The sequence below is a fragment of the Rhinopithecus roxellana genome, chromosome 7, assembly GCF_007565055.1.
Source record: "Rhinopithecus roxellana isolate Shanxi Qingling chromosome 7, ASM756505v1, whole genome shotgun sequence".
Classification (NCBI taxonomy): Eukaryota; Metazoa; Chordata; class Mammalia; order Primates; family Cercopithecidae; genus Rhinopithecus; species Rhinopithecus roxellana.
The window spans coordinates 35,217,248-35,221,028 of NC_044555.1; the positions used below are offsets into that span (position 1 = coordinate 35,217,248).

The 3,781-nt window shown below is 36.0% G+C and overlaps 1 non-coding gene across 1 annotated transcript; it reads left to right on the forward strand.

The window, feature by feature from the left end:
* Positions 1–327: 327 nt before the first annotated feature.
* Positions 328–434, forward strand: LOC115898831. Its single transcript, XR_004058496.1, has one exon. It is a non-coding gene; the product is annotated as a U6 spliceosomal RNA (small nuclear RNA).
* Positions 435–3,781: the final 3,347 nt, after the last annotated feature.

Genomic DNA, 3,781 nt, shown 5'->3' on the forward strand with positions numbered 1-3,781 from the left:
TGGCATGATCATGGCTCACTGTTGCCTCAGTCTACTGGGCTCAAGTGATCCTTCCACCATAGGCTCCCCAGTAGCTCCAACTACAGGCATGCACCACCACACTCAGCTAATGTTTTGTAAATTTATTTTCTGTAGAGATGGAGCCCAGGCTGATATTGAATTCCTGAGATTAAACAAATCTCCTGCCTTGGTCTCCCGAAGTGGTAGGATTACAGTTATGAGCCACCATTCCCAGCAGGATACTTGTTAAAAAGGGAATAATATGATTTTACTAATTTGTTACATAAATTGATATTAACAAAAGGATCTTGTTGAAAATACACTATCATGCTCAATTTGGCAGCACATATACTAAAATTGGAATGATACAAAGAAGATTAACATGGCACTTGTAAAAGGATAACACACAAATTTGTGAAGTGTCCCATATTTTTCATTGAGATTCAGGAGGATGACAAAACCCAATCCAAGGAAAATAAGAATCACAATAAAGTAACACAGTAGCTGAAGGATGAATAGCCAGTATAAAACAGAACCTAATGGATCAGAGCTAAGTAACACAATACAAGAATTTCACAATGCAATTACAAGTTATCAACAGCAGAATAAACCAAGCTGAGGAAAGAATCTCAGGACTTGCAAAGTATTTCTCTGAAATAAAGCAGTAAGACAAAAATAAAGAAAAAAATATATAAAGGAATAAACAAAACCTCCAAGAAGTATTGGATTATGTAAAAAGACCAAATCTGCAAATAATTGGCACTTTTTTTTAATTTTTATTTTTGTTTTTTTTTTTTTTGAGACGGATTCTCGCTCTGTCACCCAAGCTGGAGTGCAGTGGCTGGATCTCAGCTCACTGCAAGCTCCGCCTCCCAGGTTTTCCTAATAGAGACCTTTCACCTCTTTGGTAGATATGTTCCTAAGTTTTACTTTTTTTAACTGCTGTTGTAAATGGTTTTGAGTTCTCTATTTGATACTCAGCTTGGTCACTATTAGTGTATAGCAGTGCTACTGATTTGTGTACATTGATTTTGTATCCTGAAACTTTGCTGAATTAATTTATCAGATCTAAGAGCTTTTTGGATGAGTCCTTAGGGCTTTCTAATTTATTTATTTATTTATTTATTTATTTATTTATTTATTTTTATTTTTTTTTTGAGACGGAGTCTCGCTCTGTCGCCCAGGCTGGAGTGCAGTGGCCGGATCTCAGCTCACTGCAAGCTCTGCCTCCTGGGTTTACGCCATTCTCCTGCCTCAGCCTCCCCAGTAGCTGGGACTACAGGCGCCTGCCACCTTGCCCGGCTAGTTTTTTTGTATTTTTTAGTAGAGGCGGGGTTTCACCGAGTTAGCCAGGATGGTCTCGATCTCCTGACCTCGTGATCCGCCCGTCTCGGCCTCCCAAAGTGCTGGGATTACAGGCTTGAGCCACCCTGCCCGGCCAATTGGCATGTTTTAAAGGAAGAGAATGAAAGTGAAAAATGTGGATAACGTATTTCAGGCTATTGTTCATGAAAACTTCCCCCATCTTGCCAGAGAGACCAACAGTAAAATTCAGGAACTACAGAGAACTCCTGCAAGATTCTAAACAAGAAGTTCATCCTCAAGATGCATAATCATCAGATTTTCCAAAGTTAAAATAAAAGAAAAAATGTAAAGACATCTAGAGACAAAGGGCAAGTCACCTACAAAGGAAACCCTATCGGGCTAACAGTGGACCTCTCAGAGGAAACCCTATAAGCCAGAAGAGATTGGGGCCTATATTCAACATTCCTAAAGAAAAAATTTTCAGCCAAGAATTTTATATCTAATCAAACTAAGTTTCCTATGTGAAGAAGAACTAAGATCATTTTCAGATAAGCAATATCTTACCACTGGACATACTTTACAAGAGATCTTGAAAGGAGCACTAAATATAGAAAGGAAAGACTGCTATCAGCTAATACAAAAACACACTTAAACACATGGACCAGTGTCACTGTTAAGCAACCACACAAACAAGCCAACATAAAAACCAGCTAACAACACAATGACAGGAACAAATTCACACCTACCAATACTAAACTTGAATGCATGTGGGCTAAATGCCCCACTCAGAATGTACAGAGTGGAAAGCTGGATACAAAAGAAAGACTCAATGATATACTGTCCTCAAAAGACCCATGTCACACATCATGACATTCATAGGCTCAAATTAAAGAGATGAAAGGAAATATACTAAGCAAATGGAAAACAAAAGAAAGCAGGGGCTAAAGTTCTAATTTCAGACTAAAGAGATTTAAAACCAACAAAGATCAAAAAAGAAGGAAAAGACAAAGGCATTACATAATGATAAAGGGTGCAATTCAGCAAGAAGACCTAACTATTCTAAATATATGTGAACTCAACACAGCAACAATCAGATTCACAGAGCAAGTTCTTAAGAGACCTACCAAGAGACAAAGAGACATGGACTCCCACACAATAATAGTGGAATACTTCAACACTCCACTGACAATATTAGACAGATTATAGAGGCAGAAAATTAACAAAGATATTCAGGACCTGAGCTTAACATTAAACCAAATGGATCTAATTGGCCTTTACAGAACTCTCCATCCCAAATCAACAAAATATACATTCTTTCCATTGCCACGTGGCACGTATTCTAATATTGACACATAATTAGACAGAAAACAATCCCCAACAGACATAAAAGAACTAAAATCCTGCCAAACACACTATTAACAATAGAAGTCGTGACTATGAAAATTGCTCAAAACTATGCAATTACATGGAAATTAAACAACATACTCCTGAATAACTTTTGGGTAAATAATGAAATTAAGGTAGAAATCAAGAAATTCTTTTAAAATCATGAAAGCAAAGATTCAAAATATCAGAATGTGTGAGACACAGGTAAGGCAGAGTTAAGAGGAAAATTTATAGTATTAAATGCCCACATCAAAAGTTAGAAAGATTTCAAATTAACAACTTAACTTCACAACTAAAATAATTAGAGAAGCAGGAATAAATCAACTGTAAAGCTACCAGTAGATACAAACAAATCAAAATCAGAGCTGAACTAAAGAAAATCAAGACATGAAAAAGAGTTCCAAAGATCAATAAATCCAGGAGTTGGTTTTTTGAAAAATTTAATAAATTAGTCCACTAGCTAGACTAATAAAAAAGAAAAGAGAGAAGATTCAAATAAACAGAATTAGAAATGTTTAATAAAATGATACTACTCATCCCTTCAAAAAGAAAAAAAAAAGACAACCATTATAAACTACTATGAACGCCTCTACTCTCACCAACTAGAAAACCCAGAAGAGATGAATAAATTCCTAGACACATACACTGTCCAAGGACTGAGCCAGGTAGAAATAAATTTCCTGAAAAGACCAATAGCAAACTCCAAAATTAAATCAGTAATAAATAGCCTACTAAGAAAAAAACTTGGGGCCTGATGGATTTACAGCCAGATTCTACCAGGTGTACAAAGAAAAGCTGGTACAATTCATACAGAAACTATTTCAAAACGTTAAGAAGGAGTAACTCCTTTTCAACTTGTTCTATGGAGCCAGCATCATCTTGATACCAAAACCTGGCAGAGGCACAACAAAAACAAAAACAAAAAAACTTCAGGCAATATATTTGATGAACGTTGATGCAACCTCTTTTTTTTTTTTTTTTTTTTACATTTAAAATGTTTTATTTGGAAAGCAATTTAGGGCATACACACAGACCAAGTTGTCCTCAGTATGTCCCAAAGAGAATGTTGGAAATCTTATTAGAAAAAGAC